The sequence below is a fragment of the Mytilus edulis genome, chromosome 11 (genome assembly GCF_963676685.1).
Source record: "Mytilus edulis chromosome 11, xbMytEdul2.2, whole genome shotgun sequence".
In the NCBI taxonomy this organism is placed as follows: Eukaryota; Metazoa; Mollusca; class Bivalvia; order Mytilida; family Mytilidae; genus Mytilus; species Mytilus edulis.
In genome coordinates, this window is record NC_092354.1 from 48,895,811 (window position 1) to 48,905,591 (window position 9,781).

Sequence of the window (9,781 nt, forward strand, 5' to 3'; positions counted from 1 at the left end):
AGGCATGTGATAACAATCGAAGCATGTGATAAACTTTTCATATCAGCCCGCTAAGCACCAATTCGAAAAATATGGAAAATACTTTAATTTAATGCTATTATCATACGGTAAAAATCATATGTTATTTAGTGTAAGTATATGATAAATATATATATTTCTCTAATTCTATGCAAATTTAAACCTTTCCGAACCAATTGTATAAAAAAAAATTAATCAACGTGTGGTTGTCGGTGATCTCAGAACATCATTGGATGATTTTAAGGGTCATGACCTTCTTAGCTAACTGCATGAATCAAAATATTCTAACAGGTGTTAATGAAATTGACAACTTCGTGCAATTTGAAAGGCACTCGAAGGGGATTTTCGGTTAACAAAAAAAGAAAATGTCTATTTAATCATTAGAGAAACAGATGCTTACAAAGTTACTCGTGGATTATGGGATTTATCCAATCTCGATAGTTAAATTATAAATTTTAAAGTCCTCGCCGAGGCGGCTCGGACTTTAAAATTGATAATTTAACTATCTCGATTGGATAAATCCGATAATCCACTGGTACCAATGTAAGAATCTATATATATATATCTGTTTAGTATTAAATTTATTTTAAGATCCATTTTGTTACATCTTGTGATCAATTTTATTTGGCAATCGCCAATGGCAGTCAGCAGGGTTCAAGAACATCAGTTGTTCGACTTGTTAGTCAAATGCGTTTTGTTGAAATATACTTTTCACTTTTTTGGTCTTTTGGAAAATGTTGTTTGTGCTGTTTTTAGACCCTTCTACAACGAAATTTATTTAACATGCACACGTATAAAAATTGCGGTTTTTATCCTTTATTTTTAGACTTTGCTATAAATAATATAAGGAAGGCGCTACCTTAAATGCCAGCTTTATAATGTCCTAGATATTGATTGGTTGTTGGTTGTTGGTTGTTTAACGTTCAGTGGCAAATATTTCATGCATGTTCAGAAAGAATGTCCAAGGCTACAATAACGTTTTGTTTATGTCTAAAATAAAATTATAAGTTCAGATGGAAAATGCTATTTTTCTTGAAAAAATATTCTGATTCCCAAATTGATGAATAAAAAAGCATTGGACAGAAAAATATTTTGAATCCAGATATTTGCCAAAAATGATTTTATCTTTCAGATATGCAAAATAAATTTAACTTTTATATATATCTAAAAACATAAAAACTTCCCAAACCGCACATGTCAGTCTGTACACAGTATTTTTTAGGTGATTATAAGACTGTATTTGCCAATTTGTTATGATTAACCTTAATACTAGTGTTAAATTTTGACTAAATAATTTTAAATGATAGCGCTGAAGGGCTTCGGTAAAAAAAAAATCTGACTCGAATAAAAAAAACATTTGTATTTCTGATCATCTTCAGTTTGTGAGATCTACATCAATATCTTGTACTATTAAATTCAGAGTCGGATTCATGTCATTTCTTGCATTTATTTTTTTTGTTACATGTACATAAGGCCAATTCAAATTAATTGGTAGATTTTCATCCCCGCCCGCCCCTCTGAAATTGTCCCGCCCCGATTTTTGTTATTTTGAAAAATTTTCGATTTCCGGATTTGTTCATCTCCGTTTCCGGTAACCGTCAAAAATTGTGTTTCCTTCCAAACTTCCTGTTTCAAATTTTGAAATAAAAATTAAAAAATAAAATCCTCCCACCCGCCCCATTTTTTTCAAAAATTTGGATGAAAATCTACTAATTAATTTTAGTTGGCCTAATGTAGCTTACTTTTCAAGTTCTTATATGACAGCAAAAAAAAATTGAGAATGGAAATGGGAAATACAAGCATGTTAAAAAAAACACATTTGTTGTCAGACAATAACTTGAGTTAAGTAAATGGATTTCCATGAAATTTTACCAGGAGGTTCATACACAAAACTCAAAAGGAAGATAAGAATTGATTTTGGGGTTATAGTACATTATTGGGGGTATTTTTATTTTTTTATTTTGGGTTTTTCTTCCAAAAATTACCTTATTTACATCAATTATACTCATCTAGTACAGATTTGGCAGGAGATGCACTCAAAATAGGGTGTTTTAAACATTTTATCTGTAGTCTGTGCATTTTTCCTATGCTGTACATGTACTTCTTGATAATGTTGATGTGAGTATCATGATAAAGAAAATATATTTGGTAACCGTAAGTATATATTCACAATTGACATGCACCAGAGCGAGAAAAGGATCTTCTTTCCCTTCAATTCCAAAAATTGCACATGATTTTTTTTTCTCTCACAGAAACACATGAGTTATTTGGTAAATAAAACATTTGTCAATGTTTGAAACTTTCAGTAATAAAAATTCAGTTTATCTTGTTTGAATGTTTCACTGATTGTGTGAAAATTTTAACAGCAATGTACAAAACACTTGAATAAATTGCATTATCTGCAGAATTATTGATAACTTTCCTCACAATAAATTCACAAGGACATAAAACTAACATATTGTCCATGCTATTCTGATCTGAGTTTTATACATACATAATATACTGGCATGGCTGTGCTGTTTCAAGTTGTCTTCTTTTTTTGATTTCTTCAGAAGTATTTGTTTAACCTGTTCAGTCACTATAAAGTGTTACAATTCTTATTTAGACGCAACACATTAATAGTGACCCAAATGTACTGCTTTCACATGAGAGAAGCTAGAAAAAAATTAAATGTACACATTTTCAATATTTTTGTAGGACTTACTATCATATGAAATTAAGGAGACATGTAGTTAGAGACTTCTGCTGAATAGATATATGTGGGTCTACCTGCTACCTGTTTTCAAATTAGTCCATATTGAAGTTTAAAGGATCCAAAATTAAAATATGTTTGATTTCAACTGACAAAAAAAATTGTGTTATTTATATGCTCAATATACATCTGCGTTCGTACCAGGCTGTGCATGGCAAAGCATTTTATTGCCTTTAGGTTTGTACTTTTTTGTTTGTTTTGGTCATGAAAATAAATTTGTAGTTCTGTTGTGAAGTTGCCAACATGAGAGTACACAAATTGCACCTATATTGTGAGTTTTTTTCACCAACTTTTTCTATGAACCAGACAAAAGTTTATTCTGTGCTTATTTTTTAGACTATCCTTGTTAACAATATAGTTACACTGTCACCAATTTAATTTTGAGTTCATCCAGAGTCATAGAAAAATGGGTTTCAACTGACCTCCAAACAATCCATGATTCTGTAATGAGGTCAGTACCCAAATTTCATACATCATTACATTTTATTTCAAATCCTTAAAACTGGAATTAAACAAATGTTTTGTTTTATTTCTTCAAATATTTCAATAAATTTGACATTATACCATGCTTAAACTTTATGTTTTGAAGAAAAGGATGCTGGTAACAAATTTACTCATTTTAAAAAGATGATAATTAGATAACTTCACATGGTGAAAGAAAACTTGTAAGATTTTCAGGTTTTTTGTTGAATAGGTGCAATTTTAGTTACTGAGACAGAGAACAGTTTTGGTACTGTAATGTTATATAACCATAAGTGTGTATTGCTAAATAGGTTCAAATGCGAACCTGATAGTGATATGGTGATAAAGTACTTAGTAGAGTGAAAATGTTTTTGATCATAAGTTTTGAATTAGTCTGTGGGTTTCATGACTTACCGTGATCACATTCAACAGTATAACCAACGTCATTATCACTGTTCTTTGGTATGGGGAATTATGTGGCAGGTGAACATAAGTAGTCATGGTCAACCACAACCGGTGCACCGGAGTTTACCCCGCATGCCGCATGGCCATTATAAAAAAAAATCCGAAATGTATTACTTGCAGAGTTTTTTACTGTGTTCCCATGACTGGACGGAACTTTTACACTAAATATGTTATCGTTTACTATGATTTTGTGACTTTTAAATGCAGTACCTGTGATAATTTAGGTGATTTGTTTTGACCTCACTGATAATGGAATGTTGTAGCAGACGAAACATGGCGTCAGATGTTGTTGTCCTAACTTCGGTAATTTCCGTGGTACGATACAATTTAAATAAACTACACAAGTTACCAAAATTTCTGAATTCTTGTTTTTGCAAACAAATAAAAATTCATGACGTATTTAACATCGAAATCATTCCGATCTGTCCCGTTTTTTCAAGATCGCGTTGAAACGAGAATTTTTACAGCCATTAAAAAAAAAATCGTACGAGATTTAACGAGAGTGACGAAACTTTTCAGATGGGTCGTCTAGAAAGAGTTATCGTTCTTTGTCCAAAACGATGCTTTTACCATAAGTGCCAGCATAGCTGGCATATAAATATATAGCTTCAAGATTTTAAATAATTGCATAGTTTTACTGTCAGAGATTTAGAATAACTTGTGACGATTTGGCCAAGAACAGCAGAATTAATAAAAAAAAATATATACGCACAGATATTTACGTTGAACATGATAAAACAAAATGATATTCGTCCTCCAAAACATTCATATTGCAACATATATAAATGATATTTTCTCTTTGAGTATTTAAATAACGACCAACTTCAACATTTAATATAAGTGTGCCGCTACGCAATTTTGTTAATACAGATACATTGCAATGAAAATCTAAAGTATATTTCAAAACCAAATACTAGTTTATATATTTTATAAATGCAAAGTTTGTTAAATTCTTCTAAAACCTTTCACTTGTTTGTTCAAAATGCAACAGTCCGAGTTAAGGACTTTGTATATATCTTATTAGTGAGTGTGACTTTTTTGCTAAGAGTTTAATTCCATATGACCACCTGTAGCTGTTTGATGTTATGGGAACTCAAAGTTATTTATTATGGTTTGAACAAGGAAAGTAAATACTGTTAAGGTTTAACGATCAGACTATTTATACAATATTGAAAACAACATTTATGAAGCCATGGTTATTTTTCATTGAATTCATCGCATAATATCATTCATGATATCGACTATGAGTTATCACCAGCAACAACTTTTTAAAAAGCTCCGTTTTACATGAAAATTATATGGTTTAAATTGTTTATATATATTCTCCTGAAACAAGCTAAAGATAATAAAGTATGAAGTGTCACCGTTGTAGGATATGCTATTTTGGCAATTAATGCCTTACGCAAGCATGTTTCTGGAAATTATTCTCAATCGCCAAAGATGATTTTTCTACACATAAACTTCCTCATAGTTTTAAAAGCTTCATGTGACTTGAAGGACCTCGTTCCTTCTCTATTCTAGATTTCGTTTTGATTATTTGCGAGCCGTAATTTTCTTCAAATTTCTTTCCTTATTTTCTCCCGTAATTTTCAAACACTGGCACAGGGTCTTGCAATTTTTCACAATAAGTTCTTTCCAGGCAAGCTTGTCTATTAAAAATCCCCCTGATTATTTGTACATTGTTGAAAACCTCTAAATCATTTGGTATCTGGTGGTTTTTGTATTTGCAATCATACCCCACTATATAAGTACTGTAAGCAATCTAAAGTAGGCCAACTCAAAGGGAAATATATATTCAGAACCTTTGAAAGAAACTATTTATAATGAAATATTTCTGAGGATATCTAGCCATAAAATATTTTTTTGTCAGGATAGCAGGGGATTTGTTGTATTGTTGACTGTGTACAAGCTTGTGATATAATATAGTTTCATATATGCTGTGTTTATTGCATGTGGTATAGAACGCCAACCACTATCACCAAACCAAAATTGATTGGGATAAAATAACGAACTTATTTAACTCTATTTCAACAACAACAAGCCAATACGCAAAGAAATCAATTGTTACCTCAGCTGCATATAAGATTTAGTATGGTATGTGTCACGTTCTCAATTCCATTTGCAATAAGTGGAATGATAAAAGGGATCTTATTTCATCTAGTCTAGCCTTGTGATGTAATTTCTTGAACAAGTATCAAAGCAAATTTAAGTAAGTGTCCAGTTTTCCCTGAATAAAGTGCAATAAATGTGGAATGACAATACGTAAATTCGTCAAAAGCATATTAGAGCATTGTTTTGTCAATTACAATTTGTGTTAAAATTTCCGGAAAAAGGGACTAGGAATTTAGAGATTTTGTATGAAAAATAGGGGGTGAAACTCCAGCGGCCAGTCGGAGGATTCATCAAAGCAATATCACTGTTATATAATAGATATGCTTTCTTTCTGTTTTATTTTGTTTTTCTGAAACATAATATTCTATTGCTATCTTTTAGAGTTTTAGAGAAATTTCATTAAAAAAAAACCTGAGTCAATATCTTAATCAATTACAACATACATTTCTCTTATCTATATCTCTTGATGAGTCTGATGAATATCTTTTTTTCTTAGTTTGGAACACGTTTGTGGGTAGTTGAAGCCCATAGTCTGCTAAAGTTTCCTTTATTAAATGCTGCATTTGTTCAACAAACATTTCTGCTTATAATAACTGAAACAACCTTGAATCTGTTGGCGTTTTAATCTTTGAAACAATTTTCCGCATAAAATAATCTCTCTGTACACATTTTATATAAATTCATGTTGCCCTTTTCCCCAAAAAATCTTAATTGTAAAATGTATCGTAAGTCTAAAATGTTCCTTAACAATAAAACTAAATATTTTTATCGTAAGATAGAAATTACATTCAAGATATTTTGTGAAAAGAGCTACTCATTCCATATATAAAGATGTTATCCTCCAATAAAATGATTCCTCTAACAATATCTGTTGTTTACAGAAAATAGTCTGCACTACCACGAAATATTTAATTAGAATTTAAATTAAATGTATAAGAATTTTCGAAAAATTCCAATTGACAACCGATCAGACAAAATTTTTAAGTTGAATCAATGCCGACAAGATAATAAAATGATGCTCATTAGCCAGTAGAGGCATTTGTCTTTTAAAATACAACTGACATAAAAGGATCGTAATGGTGCTATGTGTAAAAGTTTATCGGTTTTCTAGAGCAAAATTGGCAGCGCGTCCTCCCTACAATGGCTTCTATTTCTAAGATTGTGAAAATGAATTCTGATTGTTTACCGGTATGCAGATCAATAGGTATCTATATTTTTTTTATCAATAACATTTTGAAAGTCTTCAACTTATAAATAAACAAGCTGCTTAATGTTATACAGATCAACATTTCATTCATTAACACACTTGTCTACTGGGTTTAAACTCACGTTTAATTCATGCACCAGCTCAATTTACTATTTAGTTTTATTTTTGTTGAAGATTCAAAAGTGTGCTTTGTAATTTTATATTCATTCTGTAAGAGTTTTGACCGAAGCAAATTTTTTGTTAAGCATGATGCTAATCAAATTTACGAAAATTTATAAAACATACATTTAATGTATTCTAAATGATTTTTTGATACATATGTTCTTATAAAATACCACGCATGCTGTCATGTGTATTAAAAGTAATACTGGAAATAATTAATGCGTATGGTGCACTCTTATAGATTTAATATGATCAGGAACGTTTAAACCACAAAAGTTAACAACCAAGTTTAAATAAGTTAGTTAAGCCGTGAATAGCTTTTATAACAAAAAGGTAAAGTTCGGCTGTCGGATTTAATGGTTGACAATAGACAGTAGACAATAATTTATAATTAAACACGAGACACATAGGTGTACAAGAGGACACAAAATATACAATCAGACATATTTTTATACTCAATACATTTACACTAGATTTAATAATGCATGCATGGTAAATTATATTAAAATGTCAAATTACTTATTACCATAATATTTAACTGAAAAAAGACAAACATATATCATTTTTCCTTCAAATATTCCTAAATTTTTGTAAAGTTCTACATTAAAAAATTTTAAAAGCTGTTTTTTTTTGTACTCCGTTGGATTTGCAGCATAATATTGGGAAGATTGGGTATGTATTTATTTCTAAGCAGTTTTTTTTCCTTACTCTTGACATTTGAATAGTAAATGAAATTCATCTCCTGTTCCGTTGCCACAGAGATTACAAATTCGCGCTTTTAATGGTATTCCAGACCATCTTCCCGTTTCTACAGGAAAGTTGAAATTTGAGTAACTGAATTTTGTAATATAAATCCTGTCACACAGCTTCAATTTTATTGAATAGTTTTCCAAACGAAATTCCTGTTTGTAATCTGAATCTTAAAAAAGCACCTCTTGAAGAGTTATTGATTTTTGAATACCAAAGATGGATAAATTGATCATTCAGTTTGTGTGAAATAAAATTCTCCGAACCCAGTTTATCCAAACTTTAAGTTGATTTTGCCATTTTCGTCAATCATGGATTTAACGAACGTAAACGATTACAATTTTGTGGGGTATTCAAAAATATAATTTGAGCATTAATTTATACAATCAAATTTTTACAAAATAGAACTTGTAATTCTCCAAAAATATACTATTTAAAGACAACACTATTTTAGGCTTAACAATACTCACCAAAGAGAATCTTCTGAGTTACCAATACACTAACCAATGAATCAAAAAGTTAAAGTTGCAAATGAATGAGAATACATATATATTTAAATTTTCGGTGTAAAGCATACAAAGACTGCTGTGCCTACTCTAGAAGTTTTGTACGTGCAGTACAAAAGCTACCGTTGTAATTGAAAAGTTCACCAAGGTAGTAGTAGAAATCAGCTGTCTCCATGTTTTTCTCCATATATCATAAAATTCTGATTTTTCTTTACTTTCGTTTTACTAAAAATCACTGCTTTAATTTCCCTTTTTTTAATATTTAGTTTCCATTTGTTTTACATTATTCCTCAAAACATACAAGAGTTTTTGTAATCCTTCTGTACTTTCAGACAATAGCGCAGTATCATATACGAATCGTATAAGAAGCAATTTTACATACATTTGTAATGATTCCACGCACAGATTTGAAATATTGACTTTCTATATCATTTTCAACAAAATAATTTTCTAAATCATTTAGGAACAAAGAAATAAAAAAGGGTGATAAATTTTCACCTTGTTTTACTCCTGTGTGAGAAATAAAAAAATGGTAAACTCATTTCCTTTCTTGACACATGTTTTATCTTTTCATACATATAATATATAACATAAGATATTTTACCTGTAATAAAATTGAGAAAGGAAATGGTGAATGTGTCAAAGCGACAACAACCCGAGCATAGAGCAGACAACAGCCGAAGGCCACCAATGGGTCTTCAATGTAGCGAAAATTCCCGCACCCGTAGGTGTCCTTCAGCTGGCCCCTAAAAATATGTGTATTAGTACAGTGATAATGAACGTCATACTAAAACTCCGAATTTTACACAAGAAACTTAAATTAAAAAGCATACAAGACTAACAAAGGCCAGAGGCTCCTGACTTGGACAGGCACAAAATTGCGGCGGAGTTAAACATGTTTATGAGATCTCATCCTTCCCCCTAAACCTCTAGTCATTGTAGAAAAGTAAACGCATAACAATACGCACATTAAATTTCAGTTCAAGAGAAGTCCGAGTCCGATGTCATAAGATGTAACAAAAGAAAATAAATAAAATGACAATAATACATAAATAACAACAGACTACTAGCAGTTAACTGACATGCCAGCTCAAGACCTCAATTAAACTGATTGAAAGATGATGTCTTCATCATATGAATGTCAAGCACAATCCCTCCCGTTAGGGATTTAGTATCATACTATCATAAAATATATGAGAAGAACATAACCCGTGTCATGCCAACAACTGTTTTTTTTAGAAATGAATGTGTTTAGTTCCGATGCAGAGACCCTATAAGTGAATCAATATTAAAACCAAAATATACAATTTGTAATGACCTGACAACAGTATCGTAACGTTATCCCTTTTT